Source organism: Antechinus flavipes, chromosome 2, assembly GCF_016432865.1.
Source record: "Antechinus flavipes isolate AdamAnt ecotype Samford, QLD, Australia chromosome 2, AdamAnt_v2, whole genome shotgun sequence".
In the NCBI taxonomy this organism is placed as follows: Eukaryota; Metazoa; Chordata; class Mammalia; order Dasyuromorphia; family Dasyuridae; genus Antechinus; species Antechinus flavipes.
The window spans coordinates 557,631,658-557,655,163 of record NC_067399.1 but is presented as its reverse complement, the minus strand read 5'-3'; the positions used below and the strand labels follow the sequence as shown (position 1 = coordinate 557,655,163).

General features: G+C 39.9%; 1 long non-coding RNA gene across 2 annotated transcripts; it reads left to right on the top strand.

Annotated features, from left to right (window-relative positions):
- Nucleotides 1-1,502: 1,502 nt before the first annotated feature.
- On the top strand, nucleotides 1,503-17,776 carry LOC127551354 (uncharacterized). 2 transcript variants are annotated; one of them, XR_007951062.1, is made up of 3 exons: nucleotides 1,503-2,947; nucleotides 15,409-15,521; nucleotides 17,276-17,776. It is a non-coding gene; the product is annotated as an uncharacterized LOC127551354 (long non-coding RNA). The 2 variants fall into 2 exon arrangements; XR_007951061.1 differs by lacking the exon at nucleotides 1,503-2,947 and having other exon boundaries at nucleotides 7,393-15,521.
- The last annotated feature ends 5,730 nt before the right edge of the window (nucleotides 17,777-23,506 follow it).

The window sequence follows — 23,506 nt, the reverse complement described above, 5'->3', positions numbered from 1 at the left end:
GGAAACGCACTTATAAGTGGTGACCAAAATTTAGCTGAAGCTGAGAGCTCTAATTACAGACCCAAAGGAACCACACACAACACTTAAGTACCCCCCCAAAAAAAAGACCCCACAAATCCTTCCCCATAACAAATCTAGCCTTTTTTTCTTAATATTTTAAGAAAGAATGAACTGTGGAATTTTATTGGCGGTCAAGGGATGTGTCCAAGACACAAGCTGAAGTTTTGAATAAAAAGTGAACTTTTGTAATTTGAATTGGGTCCGGCATAGATCTTGAATTGTTATGAGACTCCTATATCTGTTTGTATATTTGCAAACCCTTTGTATTATAATAATTGTTGATATTTTCCCTTTTTAAAAAAATACCATTGAAATCAGCATGACAAAATAACACTGTTGGCACTTATAGGTAACGTGATTGATTCAGTATCTTAGAGTTTACAGTTTGTGTTAAAAAAACTGAAGGTTTTTTTTAAGTGCAACATTTCTGTATACTGTAAAAGTTATAATAACTGAACTGTTTGGTCGAGTCTTTGTGTGTTATATTCCAAGGAAAATTGAAAGTATTCAGAAATTAAAATATTATTTGATATCTGAAACTTGTTTGGCTGTCACCACTGTCTTTGCATCGGAAAAAAGTCCACCTCACCTTTCTTAGAGTTTGCCCTAGGTGTTTGATTTATTTACTTCTCACAGTAAGTTTGTTCAAACATGGAGTAGTGTATTTGCCTGTTTAATTTGGGGTTGGGAGGGTAAAGATGAAGTTCATGGTTTATCTCTGCTTTAGGAAGTGCTGGTCTGATATAGTAAACCACCCCTATTCACGTAATCCTCCTTTTAATTAAAAATGGATTTTCCAGAGAAGGCCCTTATATTTGTCACACTTAAGTGCCTGTATAGGAAAGGTATTGTTGTAAAAAGTATTAAGAATCTTGAGATCAGTATCTATTTTATGATCAGAAAAAATCTTTTGTACATTTCTGACATTCACGAACAAGATCATTCAAGCAAACTAATAGCGGCATTGTAAATATAGGGCAGTTGTTTGCAATGAGTTTTCTTTAAGTGTGTGTGAGATTATCAAAATATTCTGTGGTTCTCATTTATTGTGGAGAGGACTTCAAATTGAGTGATTTTAGCTTCAGCATGAAGAGTCTTTTTAAAATGTATATATGATGGTATACGATGGGATTGCTTTAAAAAATAGACTGTGAGAGCATGACCATCAGTATATTTTATATTGCAGCTAAGTACATATCAACATCCGTACACTTCTGGTTATGTAGCTGATGTATCTGTAGTCAGAGTAGTTCTTGCCCTTAAAAAAAATATATTTTTTGAAAGAAAAAGAGAGATGAATTGGAAGGAAAAAATATTTTGGTTTTAAGTCTTTCTTTTCTTTTTCTTTTTTCCTTTGGTTTGGTGCAGATGCTGTGGTGTATGTGTGTGTGTGTGTATGTGTGTGTGTGTGTGTGTGTGTGTGTGTGTGTGTGTGTGTGTGTGTGAGAGAGAGAGAGAGAGAGAGAGAGAGAAAGCTTGCAATTTTGCTCCTGTTTGAAGCTCCCCCCAACCATTCGATATCATACTTTGTGGAAGGAAGGAAGGAAAGAAGGAAGAAAGGAAGGAAGGAAGGAAGGAAGGAAGGAAGGAAGGAAGGAAGGAAGAAAGGAAGGAAGGAAGGAAGGAAGGAAGGAAGGAAGGAAGGAAGGAAGGAAGGAAGGAAGGAAATTTAAAGTTTATTAAATATTGATCTTCAGTTTCAGAAAATGTTGTATTATTATTTGTGCATTCTGGCAGTTTTAATATGACCCATCACATATTTTTGTTATTGGTAGTAGTAGTGATAATAGTAGTAGTACTATATCATCATTATTATTAAAGGATATTGCTGATCTTTTAGATCTAGTCCCCCCCCCATACTGAAGAGGCATTCTTGTGAGTATGAAGTTTTTAAATAATACTAAAACAGCATATTTTTCTTGTTTGTTTTCTGCTAGTTGTTTTGTTTTTTGTTTTTGTAAAGAGCCATTTGTTGTAAATTATCATTGGCATTAAATTATAATTTATGAATTTCAAAGCAAAGACATTCCCTGTTTTCGTATGTTTTAAGCATGCAGTGTAAGATCGCATAAGATATTTCTTCTATTGCTACACCTTCTCTAAGTTTCTGCTGTAAGCTTGGGTTCTGAGAGGCTAACAGTGAATAGAATATTCATATGGTTAAAACAAAACCCCTTGTATATGTTTAGATTGCCCAGAGGAGGATTTGTTTAGAGACTTGAGTTAGGTTTAAGTTTATTGCGTTTAAAGAAAGTTTTTCTTTTCATGCTGCGTTAGAACAAAAGATCTTTGCAGCGACTGAATTGGACAAAAGAGGAGGGCTGGGACTGAAGAGCGCGTTCTATGTGAAATTGACGAGATCTTAAAAAAAAAAAAAAAGCTGCTAAACATGGCGACTCTTTCCCTTTAAGTGTCTCTTTTTCCTTGCGGGTTTTTTTTTTTTTTTTTTTTTTAATCTGATCTGAGCTCGCTCTATTTCTTTCCTCTCCCTCTACTCCCCCTCCCCTCTCTCTGTGCACGGGATGTGAGGGACACAGGCAGACGCAATCTGCAACAATAGTCCGAGGAAAGGAGAGATCGCAGCTTCTCACTACTTTCAAAACAAACCTGGGGAAAGATTTAAAAGAGAGAAAAAATTCTGGATTGGTTGATGTAATTCCTTTTCAGTTTTGAGTTCCCTATTAGTTTTTCTTCCTGGGGCAAGGGGCTGGATCTCAAAGTTAGAACCAGTTTTCAGGACTTACTTAAAAGAATGATCTGTACTCTCCAGCCAACTGCACAAGTGGGGGACTTGAGTTCGCAGAGGGTCTTGTAAACTGTCTGCTCCCCCTTTCCTCATCCCTGCCCCCACTTATGTGCAACGGAATTCTGCCTGAGCCCGAGAAAAGTAAGGGGTGCTTGTTGCATTGAGGTTCTATGCCTCGACTCCGCGTTAAGTGGTAAAGGGGCGGGGGGCTGGAGTGGGGGTTGGGGCGTTCTGGGAGAGATCGAGCGTGTGAAACTATGCCTTTAAGCTTGCTTTTGACTTGGTCCTATTAGCTGAGCCAACATGGCGTCTCCCAATGCAACGCAAGAGCTGAGCTGCTAAGCAAAGGCAGCGCTTAGTAATAGAAAACACATTGGTTAGCGGGTGGGGGGGTAAGGGGGGGAGGGTGTGAGGGGGGTAGAAGCTAAAGGCCATTCCATCTGTAACCAGAAAACCGTCTTTAAAACTCTTAGCCAGCAAGTAAGTGCATGTCCTCGATTATTCTGTAATTAAATCAGCAGAATTCCTAGGAAAAACATTTGTAGCAAAGCACCCCCCCTTCCCCTGTTCACCCTATGCCGCCAACTTGAAATAATGCCTATTTCCCCCTTCAGAACCAGATTTCTAAAAAAAAAAAAAAAAAAAAAAAAAAAGGGGGGGGGAGGACTCCATCTGAAACGACCTTTCTCTTTGAATAGTAAAATGAAACAAGAAAAGGAAAGGAAGAAGGAAAAGGATAGAGAGTAGAAGGAAGAGGAGAGAGAGAGAGAGAGAGAGAGAGAGAGAGAGAGAGAGAGAGAGAGAGAGAGAGAGAGAGAGAGAGAGAGAGAGAGAGAGAGAGAGAGAGAGATGAAAAGAGAAGAGAATTTAGAGACCTCCCTCCCTCAGTTCTTATCCCTATTAATGAAATCCTTGAATTTGGTGTTTTATTGTAGGTAGTAATGATTTGTATGCCGGCCGTTTCGTGGAAAGGGCTCAATGCTTGAATGTCAAAGTTACAGAAAATGCTTTATTTCTGATATAGAGCTGATGAATGCCAGGATATGGATGAAGAGATAGGTTGTTTTCAGTCACTGAGTGCAAGCATCTGGGTAGATGTGCAGGAATATGTAGAGGGTTTCAACCTATAACACATTGGTATCATTCAATTTTGTATAATCACTAAACAGAATTTTTTATAGTGTAGTCTAGCTGTGAGTTTTGATTTCTTTTTTAAAAAGTCATCAGGTATTTTTTGAGAGGTGTTTCTCTCTCTCTCTCTCTCTCTCTCTCTCTCTCTCTCTCTCTCTCTTTCTTTATTTCAAGGCAGAAGGACTTGATTTAAACCCAGCACCAAGGCCCTCAACAGAAAATGAGATTGCCCATTAAGAAAAGGGATTTTTTTCCTCCACCTCGAACCCAGTGCCCAGTCCAACAAACCCTTCTCTCCTTCGCTAGCCTTCAGAGGGGAAAGATACTTCGGGAATTCCAAGCCTTGTCAAGATTTATTGAAGTTAAGTTTAAAAAACGTGCTTCAGATGATTTTTCCCATTTTCTCAGATTTCAAAGGCTCCCCGCAGTGCGGCTGCCTAATTAATGGTGAAATTCAACTAAATCTAATTATGCAGTAATTTTAAAGCAGTTAGTCCTGGGCGTTGGTTTGTAATAGGACCCCAGTTTTTTAAAGTTTGCTTAATGTGTTGGTTTAGGGGAAAGCAGCCTTTTGTACCGCAAAGAAAGACAGGGAAATAGTTTTGCTGCATAAACCAAGAGAGAAAGGGCCTCCCCCTTCCCTCCTATCTTTTTTTTTTTTTCCCATTCTCGAGCTAAAATGCGAGAGAGGTGCTAACCCAGCAAGGAGACTAGTTTCTATAGCCAAAGGGGAAAGAGAAAATCTAGTTAATATGGAAACACAAAGGGGTCCATGGTATTCTCCCGCCTGGATGCATCTTTAAATACCCGAATGCTCAAGGATAGCCATCCTCTGCTGTCTAATAGAAAACAGATTTCTTCTCTATTGTCGTTAAAGCGAAAAGCTGGCTCTTGGAGTTATAAATCTTATCGTTCTTCTGATAACACACTTGTAATAAGTTAGGGTCCTATTCAAAGTGAATTGTAAAACTGCCTTATTTAATATGGCATCTGTGTCATTAAAACTTTATTTTTTTTCCCCTTCAATGTCTAACAGGCCAGAAGGGCAAGCAAAAGGTTGAGGGTTCTTGCTTGAAGACTGGGCTCTAATGGTATAGGTAGGGAGTGGGATAGTGATAGATATTCCCATTAGGATCTTTTAATAGGGTGGAGATATCCTATCAACAAAGAGGGGGTGTTTGTACCCCCTTCTAGTCTCCCTCACCCATGGCCACCTCAAGATGAAGCTCCTTAAAAAAAAAACATTCCTATGATTAGCTAAGCAAACACATCTGCTTTCCTAGTTTGGCCTTTGTTAATTAGCCAAACAAAGAACAGTTTTGCTTTTTACCTTTTGCTGGAGAGAATATGTTTTTTCAGGAGTGTCTCCGGCCCTCCTCTTTTCAATTGCAGCCACGTTAATTTTATTGGGATTACTGATGGGAAATGAGGTGGCACAGGCTTCCGAAAGGAAAGGCTTGATCATTACCCCCTCTGGAACCATATTTTTCCACCCCACCTCCTTCTTTGGGAGGGAGGTGGGAATTGGGGAAGGGGTGGAGAATAGCGGAGCAAGTTAGCAGCAATTTGAATCAAGCTCGAACTGGGCTGATTTTAGTTGACAGAGCGTGTGTTCAAGTTGAACTCTATAATTTGCACTCCTGTTCCTTTATTAGGGTTGGACAACGAACTAATGAGCTTTTCTCTAGCACAATGTCACTTGTATTTATTTTCTTATGGAAACTTTTAGATAGTCGAAGTTCTGTTTAAAGGGGGAGGGGGACAGAAGGGGGTTGCCAAAAGTATTCCCTACTTATTTTTTAAGACAGTTACCAGGGATTGTGTTCTCCTGAGAGTATCTGAAGGACGAAAAGAAAGGGGATGAAGTGAGAGAAGGAAGGCAAGAGATAGCAAGGTTTCACTTTTTGATAAGGTCATTTGGGGATGAGTGAGAGCCCAGGAAGGCCTTAAGAGTAAAGACAAGCTGCAGACCCCTGGGAATTGGAAGAACCAGGCAATCCTCAAAGTCAAACTCCTAGTGAGAGAAGTGTAGGAGTCTTGGTGATAGCTGATTACAAGGTCCTTAATCTGATCAGAGCCTAACTGAGAAGAGATAACTTGCTTGGTACCCAAAGGTGACATTAAATCTACAGAGTGTAACTGGAGGGGAAGAGGACAGATGCCCTTTCCCTCCCCGCTCTCTCCGGCTTGGGTGGAGACATTAGTTCTGTGGGTCTTCGGGTAAAAAGATCCCCACGAGGCAAACAAGGCATCTTCTTCCTTAATAAATGAGGACTCTGCAAAGGAGGCGAGGCCTCCTGCATCGTGCTCCGGGATGGGGTGAGAATTGGAGGATCAAATAACCCATTTCTATCCCATTGCCAGGAGAACGATATTGTGTGTCTGTGTGTCTGTCTTGAAGTCATAAATATTTTTATTCCCTTGCGGGGGAGGTTGTGTGTGTTTTGAAGTGACTCTTTCGAGGTATTCTAGTAGGGAAAGGGGCTTTGCTGCCCAAGTTGAACCCGGCTTCTTTTCCTTCTCTTTCCTTAAATTTGGCTGGTCCCTTGAGACTCCTCAGTTGGAAACTACTTAACTTAAGAGTTAAAAGCGGAGGTGGGGGTGGGGCTGGGGGCTGAAGTAGGAAGCAGTCTGATGAGACTATTGTCCCAGATCCCATGCGCCCTAACCAGCAGGGTGTTTACAATGAAATACGGTTTACTTGGTCTCAGAAAGGAAAGGGAGACGCTCGAAAAGTAGGAGAAAATTGGAGGATTTAGGTTCACTTTCCTCCTGCTCGCACTGCCAGTCAGACTACCTCAACTTATGTCCATTCTTTGTTTCTTTGTCCGTATCTTCTTTTCTGGCTTTTTCTCTTTGCCTTCTGCCTGTCCCACCCCACCCCCTTTTCCTTCCTTCCTGCAAATGGGTGTTAACATGAGTCTTTATGTTCTGTCTATAACTAGGATGTAATCACGCGCCCCATGCCTCTCTCTAAAAGCATTTAATAAATGTCTATTAAAGCGCTACAAATGTAAGATAAATTTAGTGGCGCGGCTCCTTCCCTATATCCAAACCGTAATGATGGATTTATCAACAGGGATTCGCCTTCAGCGAGGGGAGAGAGATTTACTCAATGTTGGAGAGCACCCACCCAAATATAATCTTTTATACCCAACTGACGTCTTTCCAGACTCACAGATTCTCAACTTTACTCCAAGGTTTTTGAATTTATATTGTGTCTTTGCTGTAAAACAACATACTTATGTATCCCGAGAGATTTGTTCTTTCCCCCACTCCCTTCTCTTATTTGGGGAGTAGGAGTTGAAACATTTACTGTTGCAAGGCGATTGTATTTTCCAGGTTAGAGTATTTACACCGCTGAAATGCATCCTGGCTTGGCACTCTTTGGAGTGGAATACGTGGCATATATATATATATATGTGTGTGTGTGTGTGTGTGTGTGTGTGTGTGTGTGTATTTTTTTTCTTTATGGGTTTTGATGAAGTCTTAGGTTTTCATTGTTGCTTAATTTTGTTTATTTAGAATCTGGTAGTTTCTTTAATGGGAGCTAAATTATCTAATCCTTTTATCAACAATCTTGCGAGATTTTGGAGAAGGGCGGTTTCCAAATGTTTCAGTGAATGCTCTCTACTTAGGTTCAGGGTACAAATTTCCCTACAAACTTGGGCTAAACCTAGTGACCAGCTTTTAATCTTTGAATTGAATCTCTGGCTTGTCTTCAGAATTCCAGAATGGTGGGACAGAAAAGCTTTATAAAGGGAGCGTCAGGCGTAGATTTGCCTTTGTCCGGGTTTTGGCAAATATACAAGGGTTTGGCTTTTGAATTAGCTTAGAAGCTGGGACTGTACATACTCAATCTAGACTCAGGTCTACAGGTATTACCTGTCCTCTATCCCACATTGTTTTCCTTCTTAAACCTTAGCTTGAAGAAAGCAGGAGGTGTCCTTAATGGAGTTTTCCAAGTATTCCCTCTCTCAGATACCATTGTTCTATAAACCTGGAATCCATTTCAAAAAACTGCCTCTCAAACATGTGGGGTACCCCCCCAATTTTCTCGGGATGCTTATCTTCATTAAATCATGAGTACTGATTTCGAAATATGGATATGTGGTTTTTTTTTTGGTTTTTTTTTTGTTTGTTTGTTTTGTTTTTTATCTTATTTGCCTGGGATATAGCTTTCTTTTCCCTCCTTTTCAAGGGAAAGGGTACTGGACTTTTAAGTGAAACCTCGTTGGTATTTTCTTTGGCCCCTCGTTTTTCTTTCTTCTCTCGAATTTTCATTGAGATGTCTCTGTACTTTGCTTGTCAGTTATCTTTGTTCCTTTTAAATAAAGGGCTTTTAAATGGACTTATTGCTCCCAGCGTGGGCTCCTCTCTCTAAATGTTAGAAAATTGTGCCATCTACCCGCTATTCTAAGTACTGTCACACTCAGAGACCTCCAAAGACCTTCAGTCCCGACTTCAATCCTGCTGTGTCAAAGGGCGGGCTGCAAGTAAGAGGCAAAGGGGTGACGTGGAGTTTTGCAGATTTCAAACTGCAATCACGCTCTGGAACGCAAAAGTCATATACAAGTTGCGCTGGAACTGTGCCTTTGATGGTTATCCCTAACTTGTTCAAAACACAGAATTCCTTACAATCACTAATGAATTTTCAGAGCTTTTCATAGCTTCTTTTTCTAGGTAATACCAACTGCCAACTAAAGTCACAGTGCCAATTCTAAACACTGACAAGTGTACGTGAGATGACAATGGAAAAAGATCTTACTATCACGGGAGAACTCATAGTTTGTCGTGTTCGGTTTTTTTGTTGTTGGGTTTTTTTTTTTTTTTTTTAAATGACTCGCAGCATTTTCAGCTTTCTCTGGGAAAGTTCAGATTTGATGAACTGGTTAGCAGATGACAGATGTTGGTTTTCTAGGGGGGAAAAGACACACAGGGAAAAAAAATAATGCCATCTTCCTTTATCTAGGTATTTCTCTCCACTTTGGAGAGGAAGGGAACACATCTACTTAGTTCAATTTTTAACATGTTACATATACGAAATGGGAACCCTCTAATTGAAGAACAGAAAGGGTAGCAGAAAAAAAAAATTCTGACTTCTTTTTGAATGACCTAATATGAATTAGCAGTTTAGATTTTATTGCGATTCTACAATTCTTTTCTCCCCCTCCATATTTGCAAAGATTTTCAAATATCAATTTCTACTTAGTGGGAGGGGGGAGAAGTAAGTTTATGGGTTTACAGTTTATGATTTTTATTAATTTCACACTATCCCAGAAATAGTTTTAAGCAACATACAATTACATCTATATTGCTCTTTGGATAAATTCCAAATAATCCAACAATCAATTAGTTTTGATCTTTCAATACTTGTTGCTAAAAAGTGTAAAATTATAAACCCTATCACCTCTCTTTCTAAATTGTTACAGTAGATAGTTTGTATCTACTTTGTGAGTGCTTCGGCTAACATTAGCCTATTTCTTTTCTATATCAAATGAGACAATATATGTAAATCACTCTGCAGATCTTAAAGCCTTATACAAATGTTAGCTATTCTCTCCCCTTCCCCTCCAGTCAACTATGACTTACTTTATTGTGATTATCCTTCTGGTTTTTATTTATTAATTTCATTTCTATTGAATTATTATTCTGCTCGGCATCTCTCTGTTTCCACTTTTTTTTTTTAGTTTGTTTGATATTAATATGATAAATGATTGTTTAATATCCATGGCAATGCATTAGCTTTTAAAGGTAAAAACTCACGTTTTTCATAATTAGCAGTCTTCTTTTTTTGACTTTCTGCCTGTCAGTCTCTTTCCCTTCTCTCCTTCCTTCCTACTTCTGAGGAGTTTAGGATATAATTTCTCTTGTTGAACAGAAATTGATCCCCAGTCAAAAATATCTTCTTTCCACTTTTCCTGGATGTCTCTAGGCAAAATTTCTGTACTTTAGTCTGAATTTGGCCAAAGTTTTAGAGGTAGAATACATAAAAATTTCTAGGAACTAACAGAAGTACTGATACTATTTTCCCCGTGTGATCAGGAGAGAACCCGGCCATGGAGCCATTGAAGGAGGAAGCCCTGATGTGAGTGTTACAAAAAGGAACTCCCTTATTAATTAATATAATCCGTCTTTCCCTTCAACATATTTTTTTTTCAAACTAGAGAGGTGTTTTCAACTGAGGTCGACACAGACTCTTCACACACCAGGTTTTTCTTTCCTCCTACACCATTCAGTCCCAGACAACAAGTTACTGCCTCATTTCCAGCCACATTGCTAATTAAAAGTCCCATGACTTGGGAAATGAAGAGTATCAAAACCTAAATTATTGTGGACTTCATGAAATAGGGAAGAAAGGAAGGAAGGAAGGAAGGAAGAAAGAAAGAAAAGGAGGGAAAGGAGGAAGGGAGAGACGATGGAAGGAAAGATGAAGGGAAAAAAAGAGCAGAAATGGAGTTGGGTAAGGGTATGGGGGTGGGGAGATACACTGATTTTCTTGCAAAGCGATATCCTTTCTCAAAAAACAAGTCTTACTTTCAAAGCAGTTATAATTCACAAGACAGGAGAAAAGGGTAATACAAAGTAGAAAAGTTTTCTTAGATTTTATTTATTTCTCATTGCATTAGTGAAACATTACAAAGAAAAATACTATCATATGCATCCAATGTTTCTTTAATTGTGATGAATGACTGGGGAAATTTTTCTATTCACTAATTTCATATTGTTCCCTTTTCCTCAAAACGTTAAAAAATAATTTTGTTCTATCAGTGTCACTAATATTGTGGTTTGCTGATGTGTTACTTGAAACACAACCTCACTAGGAGTAGCATTAGCCTCTATCAACCAAACTACTTCAGGCAATCTCTCTCTCTGGCTCCATTTGTCTCTCTGATTTTTCTCCATATGTTTGATTTCTAGTTTCAATGAAAACATTAAAAAAAAAAAATAGAAAGGACCAATGCCTTGCTTAGCCCAACTGCCTTTTTATGTCAAACCCAGAACTCTGTCAAGTCAATCCTCCTTCCTTTTTGTTGCATCAGAGACTAATGTTCCTTCAGTTGACATTTAAAGAAAACATGAAACTACATCTTTTTTCTCTCCTCCTTGGAAGATGTAATTTATGACTATGCTTAGAATCATGAATTTAAAAAATATATTTTAAGAGCCTTTCTAATATCTTTTTTTCTTTTTCCCTCTTTCTGTCCTTGTACCTTAAAAAAAAAAAAAAAAAAAACTCTTTGCTAAGTAATACTATTTCCAGAAATAAAATCAATTTATCACCATTTGTTGCTTGATTTTGGCCCAGTTATCTTGTATATATTTGATGACAAACTGGAGAAAATGAGATTAAGATATTCATAATATTCTGTGTACTGCCTCTCCTTTCCTGAATGCTCCAACCTAGTTGTTCCTACTACATTACAGCAAATATAAACATTTCTGCTCATTTGTTCTTAGGCCTCCAAGGCTTTCTTTAAATGTTTCCTTTAAAATTAGCTCCCTCTCTCCATATTTCTCCTTACTTATTTGTATTAGAAAGTGTGGGTCTCAAACCGATTATCTCATATCTTCTTTGCAAAAGTATGCTCTCTCTTCAGCCTTTGGGTCAGGCATTGATCTTTAAGCAATGTAACAAATAGGAGGGTTAATTTTCCCTCATTAGCATCTCCATAGCATGGTCTCCTCACATGGATCTTGCCCCTTGCCTTTGCTTTAGCTCCCAAGCGTCTGTCTCCTCTTTTACTGGCTCCTGGATTATTTTTTCTCCCTCTCCTAGTCTACCCCCTGCATACACACAGAATACACACATGTACACACATCCCATCATGACATGAGACACTCCACTATTTCTATTGGATCTCCATCTTCTCACCGTCTTGGCTCACTATGTCCATCTCTTCCCTCCACCCTCTCTTATCTCACTTTTTGTCCCTGTCCCTCCCACCCCCTCACCCCCCATCTCTTGTTTTCCATCTCATTTGAAAATGTGTTGTTCTGCTGTCTATGAATTAGTTTATTTTTTCTTCTTTTTGTACTTCGTTTACTTCTTAATCTTTTTTTTCCCCCTGAGTCTTTCATTCAGTTGTAGGAAAAGAAAAAGAGGTTAGTCGGCACCAAGATGGCAAAGTTCAGCATGAAAAAAAAAAAAAAAAAAAACGAAAACCTTCCAACTACCTACAACAGGGCTCAGTGCTTTGTGATAGCGAAAAGAAACAAAAATGAAAAGCAAATTGCATTTGAAGCTAAAGTGTGAGAGTGTCTTGGCGCGTATGTATATCTGTGTGTATTTTTAAAGATTTCTTTGAACTGCTTTTGTGCTGACTTGGCAGAGACGCTTGCCAATGCTAGTCACGGTTTTAGGAACTTGGAGTTAACCTCTTATATCGAATGAATCTTTTCATTTAGAGACCAATAAATCTCAATCTCTAGCTACCTTTTGTAGGATAGGCTAGGCTTATGAAGGCAAGACTGAAGCTTATAATAAAGAAGAGATAAAGTTTGCCAAAGTTTTTTTTTTTCCTTGCCATTCTAGCATAGTAAACTCTCCAGTAAATAAAAGTTTGGGGAGATGGCAGCCCTTGGGAAGCTGGGAATCTTTGCATTATTTCTAATAAGCCTAGTTACTGAAATAGAGTCTTCAAAAGTTCAGGCACTAAAATTATTTATTGTTTTCCAACAAGTCATTATTTTGTCTAGTTGATGAATTAGGTTGGGGACAATCAAGTCACCAATGTGGAGCTTTATCAGCGGTTTGGAGAGGATGAAGCTTAAGAGGAGATAATACTATAAACAGGAAAGATCATAGCGTCCGGAGGAATGAATTTGGGGGAAAACTTTCACATGTTTGTGTTTAGTCAATGAAGACATACATGTTAACAATGACAACAAAATGAGGGTAGCTAGATAGCACAGTGAAATACAGCCCTGAAATCAGGAGGACCTGAGTTCAGATCCTGTGTCAGACATTTAATTCTTCCTAGTTTCATGACCCTGACCAAACAACCCCAATTACCTCACTAAAGTAAAAAGTAACTATTTAAACAAACAAACAAAAAAAAAAAAAAAACCTCAATGACAATAAAAGAAAGTATACTTTGGCTCTTGTCTGAAATCAGGCAGGTTACTTTGAAAGTATATATTTTAACTGCACTGTTAATTTTGATGGGCTTCTTGACCATTTGAAATTTAACCTTTACCCAATCTTTTCATGGAGTTCTGATTACCAAATTAAGTTTCTGATTTATTGTCTCTTTTCACACTTTTAGTTTATTTCCTGATGATCTTTCATTGAGTCTAATTCCCTTCCTTTCTATCCCCCTATCATATTTTTAGGTTTTTACTACCTCGACACAAGGCTTAATTTCTTCCTGTTTTTACTAGTGATTCATTTATTCCCTTTATCTTTCCTCCTGTTTAACATAAGAGCTATTCGATGGTCTCTATGTAGTTCCTCTTTAAAAGTTATTAATTATTGCTACAAGGCAAAATATTCTTAACTAATAACAAAGTTGTAAATTATCAACTTCTTTCAAATATTTCTCTTGTCAACTCTGATTGATTTGATTAATATTCCACTCAATGAAATAATTTCAGCTGCACTTTATAATCAGCCATACCCTATACTCCAGAATGTATAGCAATGCTCCTTGGAAGACATGGTTCTCCTCACCAAAGTATTCCAGCTGAACTATATATACTTTTGTCACTTAGAGTTCAAGCTCGAAGCAAAAGACAGAGAATATGACAACAATAAGACTTGGAGAATATAGTGGAAAAAGAAATAATTAAGTCGGAAATGTAGTTGGCCGTTTGTGGTGAGGAGAAGGATGGTGATGATGATGATGATGATGGATGATAATTATCATTATTATTATCATTGTAAACTTTCTTGAGGGTTCTCTATTAGACTAAAGAAAATGAACCTCATTTTTTTCTCAGACTGGGGAAGATTATGAAAAGAAAAATTTCAGGAACAAAAAGAATACTTCAGTACCTTAAACATTTCTCTTTTTCCTATGTATGCTTCCCAGTCATCTTTTCTAAGAAATAACCTGCCAGCTTCCTGCTTAGGTCATTCGGCAGTGGATGTGGAGGACAGCGGGAAAAGGTAGTGTGTGAGTAAGGGAAAGAAAGGTACTAGAAAAGGAAGGGTAGGGGTAGAGTATAGAACGAGGGCCGTGGGACTCCTAGGGGAGTGGATAAAATATTTTAAAGGATCCTTTTTGCATTCCATCATCGCATCCAGAATTCAGGACTTGAAATTATCAATACCCGCTGCCTCCCAACACTTCTTGAGTTTTAATCTTAATTATATTATTAAGTGAAGTACTGCACTGTCAAAGAATTGAACATGATTTATGATGTCTGACTATTAAACGATCGATTGTGAATATCGCTACTATCATCTATCAATATTCACAGTTCGAGGCTACTTCTTGCTACAGACGAGTATTATTGGTAATGAAGAAATGATAGACTACAGGAAGAGAATATTTATTCTCCATAGGACATTCTTCCAGGTGCTTTGGAAAACGAATGCAGGGGTCCCGGCACACCCAAGCGCTCGGTGAAGATAGTCCAGTCGTCCTATAGTTGCAGTTAGTTATCACATGAGTGATAGGACCAACAGATTGTCTGACTGGGACGGGAGGGGAGTGGAGAGGAGGCACACCAGCTTTTAGAAGAAAGCTCGAAGTTATTTCTGCAGTTCGACAACAGAAAGGATGACAGTAGCGACATTTTTTCTACCTCCTTAGGTAGATACTCCTTATGCCTGGAGTGGGGGGGGGGAAACATAACGAGGGTCGTCTTTTTTAATTTGGGGACAGCAAATCGGACGGTAAGGTGGCGGCGGAATTAGGCTTTATACTCCTCGAACAGTTATGCAGACCATGCCTGTATACTTGGGCTCTGATAGTTCATTTCTGGAATAAAGTTCTCCATTCCATACCTCTCTCTCCCCCGCCCCCCACCCCCAATCTCTGTCCCCAAAAGTGGAGCTTTAAACTGCTTCGGGTTGCATCGCACACGGTGGACTCGGATGCTATAGCTGCGCTGCGTTTAGGCCTGGATGACAGTATATTTGTGCGCGTGAAACCTTTTGTCTGAGCTTTCGGAGACAGTTTTTTTTTTTTTTTTTTTTTTCAAACATAGCGGAGAACAGTTCAGGGTCACTGACGATTGCCAGCATCCGTGGAATAAAGGGGATGGGGGTGGAGGCGTGGGGGCGGGAGCAAGCAGAAAGCTCAGAGACAAAAATCTCTCCTTACCTAGCACAAGTGCGTGGTAGTTGTAATATCGAAATCGCATCCCCTCGCGCCCCGCACTCTCCCCCCCCCCCCCGCTCCACGCTCCGCCCTCCCCCCCCCCAAGCCATTCCTCTCCTCCCAGAAAAACCAAGCTGAAATTAATGCCGCCGACACCCTATCCCCTTCATACCCCACCAAGAGCTCTTGCTCTTTTCCCAGGAATCGCGGCATAAAGGAAAGGATTGGAGCAGGAGCAGTGGATCCAGCCTGACTAGGCTGTTCCTACCCTAAAACCGAAGCTAGCCGTTGGGTGAATTAACAACCGATCTTGGGTAGGAGAGAATCGGCACGAATCTCCCACATTTAGTCCCTTCCCCTCTTACTCCAGTCACCCTGGTCTCTTCTCTTCTTTCTTCCCCTCCCCTCGCTTCCAGTCCACCGCCCCCGCCTTTCCCCCAACAGAACTGACCAGTCAGTCCTAGTGAAATCAGTCACTCTCCTCCCCCTCTCTTGCATAATCAAGATGCCATAAGGACCAGAGCATTGTGATCCCAGTCCTGGTACACTGACAATTAGGCGGAGGCAACGGGAGCCCACACGGAGAGAACAGACTACTCAGCTGCCATTTGAACTCTGACGTCAGGCAGTACTTTGAGGGCCCGGATCCCCCTCCGCGGCATTTAGGACAGATTTTTAAAAGTCTGATTGAGAGAGAGTTGAATGAAGAGAAGCCCCTTCTCCTCGCTCTGGTGTCCCGATTTTCCTAGAAGCGAAACTTAACCCCAGACAGACTGAAGATACAGTTGGTCTGGAGATTCTCAGGACATTTCACTGTAGCTGATCGCGGCCTGAATGACAGATACTTTTCTTCTTGGAGCTTTGGATATTTCTAGAACAGCAAAGATGATTCCCATATTTGCCACAGTCACTTTACTGATCCAGTCTCCCCTCCCCCAAAGTACTATTCCTTTTTTTCTCTTCCTTACCACACTCTACCCTCACCCCAAGCGTGTGCTCTCTCTCTCTCTCTCTCTCTCTCTCTCTCTCTCTCTCTCTCTCTCTCTCTCTCTCTCACACACACACACACACACACACACACACACATATATCGAGTGTAGTATTATATATCTATATACACATTTGTCTTTATAACCTATTTCCTCTCTCAGGTTTTAGCCAGGACTCCCCTCTAGTCTCCCTAGCCTACCTTTCACATATCCACTTGCATGCACCTGGAGTGGACCTCTTAAGCTACTCTGACCCATGGGGGTACTTTGAAATATTCTCAGCTTGTGTCTGGAAGTGAAGAATGGACTGTGTGTGTGTGTGTGTGTGTGTGTGTGTGTGTGTGTGTGTGTGTGTGTGTTACTTTCTTGGTGAAAAAAGGATTTTTTTCCCTTTTTAAATTTTTTTTTTTTTTGCAGCCAAAGCAATAAAAGCTGAAGCAAGTGGGAAGATTAAAATGGATGCGGTCTCAATATCCTTAGTCTGAGGCTCTAAATGACAAGAAAAGAGCATTTTATCTGTATCTTCCCTCCTCCTTCATCCACCAAATTTGAGACTTGGGTGCCTAGGATAGGAAAAGATGGCCACTAAAGACCATAGAAATTCTCCACTGCTGGATTTCTTGGGGAGGGAGAGACAACAGAAAATAGTGAATAACAGAAAATGAACAGGCCAAAGTTGCAGTCCAGAGCCACCTAGAGCTTCAAATCAGTCTTAAGAAGGGAAAGCAAAGGAGCTCAGTAGAAGCCTGAATGTCCATTCTACCCACCTAGCTTTATTACCACTTACTGCAACAATTCTGAGAATGGCCCATACTGACTCACACCCACTCTCCTCAGGGTCTCTTTGTTTCTCACAGGTTTGTGTGTCTGGTTAATAAACCCAACACTCTGATTTTGCTGCTTACACTATCCTTTCTAGTCTCTCTCTCTCTCTCTCTCTCTCTCTCTCTCTCTCTCTCTCTCTCTCTCTCTCTCTCTCTCTCTCATACACACACACAAGTAGATTTTATTCATAATCTAATTTATTACAGCCTTACAGTCCTATTGCCTCAGCCTCGACTTAAATCCTTCTTTTCCAGGAATCCTACTCTGAACCAGCAAGATCATTGTAACCAGCAACTCCATTTATTATACTAAAAGATGTAACAAAAACAAGCAAGATCCGGGAAAAGAGAATTGAAAACCAGATGAATACAAAGACACTTTCTGCAGTGGCATTCCCTGGAGGATGGAAGCAATAGTTATTAGAAAACATTACATGAGTGTTAATAAAGTTCCCCTTGAATAAATGTTCGAAGAGTTAGTTTCAGGGAAGACCAACCAAGGTGGTTAAATAAAGATATACCTGCAGTGAAATAATTTAATAATTAAAGAGAAATCACTTATCAGTGAGAATTTGTACTGTGTATGGAAAAAGTGAGAGAGGCAGAATGGGTTTCAAACACCTAAATCAGCCTACTCAAAATGAAATACATTTTTCTTCTAGTGATTTATTCTTGGGTTAACCATCTGAACCGTCTGTGTTAAGAATTGAATTAACCACAATAATGTCATCAAATAAACTCAGAACTTCTATATAATTGGATTTCGATAATCACTTGTTTATGACTTAAATCTTCCTTCCTTCCTTCCATCTTCCCTCCCTCCTTCTCTCTTTGCATCTCTCTCCCTCTTTCCTTCCCTCCCTCTTTTCCTTCCTTTCTTCTTTCCTTCCTCCCTCCCTCCCTTCCTCCCTCTTTTCCTTCCTTCCTTCCTCCTTCCCTCCCTCCCTCCTTCCCTCCCTCCCTCCCTCCCTTCCTTCCTTCCTTCCTTCCTTCCTTCCTTCCTTCCTTCCTTCCTTCCTTCCTTCCTTCCTTCCTTCCTTCCTTCCTTCCTTCCTTCCTTCCTTCCTTCCTTCCTTCCTTCCCTTTAGCAGCTGTCTTAAATAGTCCAGGAATGGCAGTAATCTGAAGCACTGTCTCTTGCCTTGCCCCCCTCCCACTTCCTCCGCCATTTCTCCACCCCCATATTGATGACATATATTCTTAGGTTTGGTCTCCTTTTAAAAATGACAAATGTCTTGTCAAATGTAGAAAATCTATTCCATCTGGGTGTCTAACAATTTTTCATTGAGAAGGGGCAGAAGCAAAGCCATGGCCGCGTGTGTCATGGAACCTATATTTGTAACTTAATAGCCCAAACCTTGGACTAATTTACAGCTAATCGGTCTATAGCAAAGAGTCCAAGAAGAAATCAGCTACAGAAAGAGCGCTACATTGGCTCTTAAAGGAATCGGAAATAGGTGAATTGTAACTGAATTGTGACTCCTCCACCCCCACCCTAAGCAGACAGACAGACAGACAGACAGACACACACACACACACACACACACACACACACACACACATTCACACACACAGAGAATTGTGTTCCTTGTGTTCCCTCCGGGTATCTATCTTATTCTGGGCAAATGAGAGGGGCCTTTCCCTTCTTCATACTCCCCCCACACACACACACACACACACGTTCTTAATGACACCCCTTCTCCCCGCCCAATTGCGGATGGCTAAACTCCCTAGTTCTCCTTAGCCTTAGTCTCTTTCACTCCCTCCTTTCTTCTACCAGATCTAAGTCGGTGGCGCTCTTCCTTTGCTGTTCTGTCCCTTTGGCCTCCCTCAATACAACTGCGCCAACTCCCTCTTCCCCACTCCAGGGCTCCGGGGCTCCGGCTCAGTAGAGCCACCAGCAGGAGGCGCTGGCGCCCGAGACAGCCCACGGGGTCTTCTCAGCCCGGACCCTAGGCCCTCAGTTTAACAATGCCGGGCTCTAAGCTGAGACAGACACATAGAAGAGGGGAGTTTGATCTTGTCTCATTGGTGTCTCGGGCCTGAAAGGGAAATCATTTGGGTAAACAGCCAAGCTTCCAGGCTTAACGCCTGACTCCCTCCCCACTCCCCCCTTACACCCCCACCCCCCCGCCTCCCTCACCCCTCTTCAACCCCAACACCCACCCACACTTTGCTCCGGAGCCTCTTCCAGAGAAAGCTCCACTCTTTGAATCGGGAGCCGAGTGCTCCCCAGGTTAAAAGTGCTGCAGACCTGAATGTCCCATAACTATGCCCGGGGGGCAGAAGCGGACTGGAGGGCAGTAGGAACGGCCTGGGCCACGGTAGGAACCGCAAACCTCCCACTTTCCTAAAATAGGACTTCACTCGGGGAAGGGGGCCGGGGTGCTTTAGTAGAACAAGATTCAGGAAGTTTTTTGATTATTTGGAATGGGCTGAGTTTTTCATCCAGCGTTCCAAAACTAGGGGGGCGCTGCGCAGCTTCTACCTTCTCACCACAGAACACACTTGGATAGCAATAGAATATGTAAACATATACATATAAATACATACATATATATGCATTGAGTTAAACACAAAACAACTAAGTCCATCTATATGTATGTAGTGTATATGTACATCTACTTCCATTACCCATTCTACCCTCTCTGAGTTGCTTCCTCTGTAAGAAAAGCCCTTAATCTAATATTAATCAAGCGTTTTCCTAAATTTGATTCTTTCTGAAGGAGAGTTCTTCAGTTAACTGACTGTAAGCATAATTAATAGTTATTGACACGCAAAACCTTTGCGGTGTTTAAAAGGATAATGTTCTTCTCCTCCCCCCCCCCCTAGTCTTTTCCCTCTTTGCCTCTGTTTCTCTCTAGCGTGGAGAAAGCCTGGAAATCTGAAAATGTCCTAATTAGATTATTAGTCCTGATTATACGATGGTTTTTCTTTAAGAAAAATAAATTGCCGTTGTCTCCCTCCCCAAAGCCCCATCTCTGTCTCTTTCTCTGTCTCTGTCTGTCTCTTTCTCTCTTTCTCTCTCCTCTCCTCTCTCCTCCCCTCTTTTCTCCTCTCTCCTCGTCTTATTCCTCCACCTCTTCCTCCTCCTCCTCTCCTTCTCCTTCTTTCTTCTCCTTGTTCTTCTTCTTTCTCTTGTTCTTCTTGTTCTTTTTCTTCCTCCTCCTTCTCCTCCTCCTCTTCCTCCTTCTTCTTCCTTCTTCTCTCTCTCTCTCTCTCTCTCTCTCTCTCTCTCTCTCTCTCTCTCTCTCTCTCTCTCTCTCTCTCTCTCTCTCTCTCATGCAGGAGTCATTGGTAACCCCCTCTGGCTACATGTTTTGCATCAGTGAAACATTATGACATACTTGTAATACAAACTTCACTGCCTTGCTTTGCATCTTGCGGTGGGAAGTGTAATAGCAATACAATAAAAATTTTCATCTTCAGGCATTATTGGGTAAAAAAAAAAATCAGATAATCTTATTTTAGAAAGAGAAACTCTGAAAAATAAATTAAGCTGACTTAAAAAAAAAAACACTTCTTTTACAATTTAGGAGATGACCTTCCCAAACTATTCTGAATGTGTAACTCATTCTCAATTTTCTAACTTAATCTTCTACCTCTTTGTTTCTGGGATTTTCTTGGTGCTGTCTATCATTAGGCCACAAGACCCTCTTTCTGGAATTGTATAGAATAAGAAAAATAACCAAGACTCCCTCAGAACAAATGATAATCTTAGAGACTAGAAATCCTAAAGTCTTCTCAGTGTCCCATCCCAGCTGTGTCAGTTGTCTAATTTGAAGTTCTCCATCTATGTCCTGGTTAGAAATTGAGCCTTTTTTATCCTCTAGCTTTTGGGGGATTGTTTATAGCAGAGATAGAAAAGACAGAGAGAAAAAACAACAATCCATAAAGCAAAACTGACTTTTTCTGACTCAGACCTATAATTCCAATGTACTCTAGATCAATATAGGAAGATGGTTTACATGGAAAACAAATATCACTTCTGTTCCTCTCCCCAACTGTACTTTTCCTTAATCTTTCTTCCACATAAAGATGTTATTTCTATTTGGGTATACTAAGGGTAAAAAAAAAAAATCAGCAAAATAGTTTGTGATTCAATGTATCATTTTCCTGGGTCTTAATTTGGGTGTTTGGAAGGGAACCATTTGGGGAGGGAGACATATAGGTAAAAACAAATTTCCCCTTTCTATCATTCTATCTTCACCCCAAACTCCTCAGTTCATGTTTTGTTGTTGCTGCTGTTGTTTCTGTTAAAGGTGAGGAGATCCATTGTACAAAACTGATGATCAAGCATGAGGAAAGAAATATTTTCTCCGATTACCAAGACAAAGAAACAAAGCCTTGCTCCCACAAAATGGAAGTTTTATTTTGAGATTTAACTATTGTTTGCTAACTTCCCAGACTTGCTTGATTTTGCAAGGTGTATTGCCCTTCTTCTAAGATACTAGCCTTTTAAAGCATTCCTCTAGCCATTGAGTGAGCTAAAATAAAATTGAAATTTTAAATTGAAAAGATGTATGAAATGAAGGAACCCAACCCAACCCAAAATAAAACCTCCAACAAGCATCCCCCAAACAAAACATAAGCCCATCACCAAATTATTAGACCTAATTCACAGCTGAATTTTGTAGATATCTACAGGCTCAGATAGAAAAATTATCATAATTTTTTTAACTGATGAAAAGCAGAACATTTGGTTACCTGACCTGACAGATTTCCCCCTTCCTTCTACTATCCATGGAACATGTCCTTGCTATTTATTCTTAGTAAAAGTGAAACATACATATTACTGACATACATGTCTGATAGTGGCCTGAAAAAGCAAAGATTCTCCCCATGCCTTGCACTTTGCCTGATTGACTGTAATTATTTGATTTAAGTGATCATCTTAATTGGAAGTGTATGTCTTTATGGGCAGGGGCCTCATTGGGGATATTTGTATTGGATACACTCAAATGCTTGATCCTTGCCAAATAAACATTGGGGCTAAAAATATACTATATTATTTTATGTTTTACATGGAACATTGTTATCTGAGTTACTTGTTCAGACCTTGTGAAACTATGTTTTTGATCATTCTCCTGTCCTTTCGTGCTCAAAGATAATATGGGAAACTTAACTCAAAAATAATGGCTAAAAACTATTGGGAAGGAGCTATTTTTCCACTGCTTTCAGGGTTTTTATAATAAGAAATAATTTTACTTAAATGGTACCAGCGTTTAAGAGATAAAATTACACACACACACACACACACACACACACACACACACACACACACACATATATTCTGGACGAGGTAATTATAGTTTAGGCAGCAAGGTGGCGCTCCAAGGTATGGAAGAATGGCAGGTTTCTCATAGTGAAAAACGATTAAGCCAGAATTCTGCTTCGGTAACGGAGTTTGTATTTGAACACAATTAAGCTAGGCACTTTCTCCTTCTCCCCCTCCCCCCCACTTCCCCCTCCCGGAAAAACAAAACAAAACAACACAAAAAAGCAAAAGCAAAGCAAAACAAACAAACATAATAAGTCGAAGGAATGCTCAGTATATCGAGCCCCAATATGGTCCGGCAAAAAAGGGGAGATAGTCCCACTCAGGAGTAAACTGGATTGAGATTGTGTTTGAGCAAATATGCTCCGTGCTCTACCAGCTAAGGGCATTCCTCCCAAATGAAACGGTGATTGCAAAATTACTTTCTGTGACGTATTATCGAGTAAAGATTCATGCTATGTACATAATATATGTCAAATGACTGGAACCGTTTATTCATTTCTACACCTCCAGAGAAAAAAACAAAGTACAAGTATTGTATAAACATTATTTACAAGACACTCACACCGAAGGGACAGGAAAACTAGGCTTCGTTTATATACATATGGACTTATATGTGTATGTATATACATAAAACATACATATACATATGCACATATTTGTGTGTGGGGGTGGAAATTATCAGACTGGGACGAGGGAAGGAAAAGAAAACATTTATGAGTTTTATCTAATTTTAAAATACAAAGGTAACTTTTCAATCTGTAAAGAGGCTTGCATCTTATTTTATTTAGTTAATTTTTGAGAACTGATGTTTTGTTGTGATGTAAATATTTTTAATACCTAAAAATATATTCCACTGTTCAAATAATAGATGAACAGAAGAAATACTTTTGCAATTCCAAAATTTCTGTGTTTGATTCGTTTTCATTTCTAGTCCTCCTCTCTCTGGGGCCTATTAATTTTCTGCTGTTTCTTCTCAGTGATGCCTCATAAAGCCGTTTCCTTGTCTGCTCACGTGTGGATATTCTTTAAAATAATTCTTATTATTTAAATTACATTTACAAACTTTCCCCCTCAGTTTTTCAGTTCCTTCTCCTCTCCTTTTAAAAGCAAAATTAGGAAATTAATTTTGGGATTGAGCAGACTTTCTCTTTTTAGACATATTCTAAAAGATGAAAAGTTATTGCAACATGTTAGTGTTCCAAACT